The sequence below is a fragment of the Pteropus vampyrus genome, unplaced genomic scaffold (assembly GCF_000151845.1).
Source record: "Pteropus vampyrus isolate Shadow unplaced genomic scaffold, Pvam_2.0 Scaffold210, whole genome shotgun sequence".
Classification (NCBI taxonomy): domain Eukaryota; kingdom Metazoa; phylum Chordata; class Mammalia; order Chiroptera; family Pteropodidae; genus Pteropus; species Pteropus vampyrus.
Window position 1 is genome coordinate 1501030 of NW_011888991.1, and position 339 is coordinate 1501368.

Genomic DNA, 339 nt, shown 5'->3' on the forward strand with positions numbered 1-339 from the left:
AGGGATCAAGGGATGGGCAAAATGGGTGAAGGTGGTCAAAAGGTACAAACTTTGAGTTATAAAACAAATAAATCATGGGGCTATAATGTACAACATGATGGCTATAGTTTTGAATAAAGTACTGCATATTTGAAAGTTGCTAAGAGAGTAGATCTTAAAAATTTTCAACACAAGAAAAAATTTAATTTATAACTATATATGGTGGTAAATGCTAATTAGATTTACAGTGGTAATTATATATACAAATACTGCATCATTATGTTGTATACCTGAAACTAATACAATGTTACATGTCAATTATATCTCACTAAAAAACATCTCAAACTTTTGCATCCATAA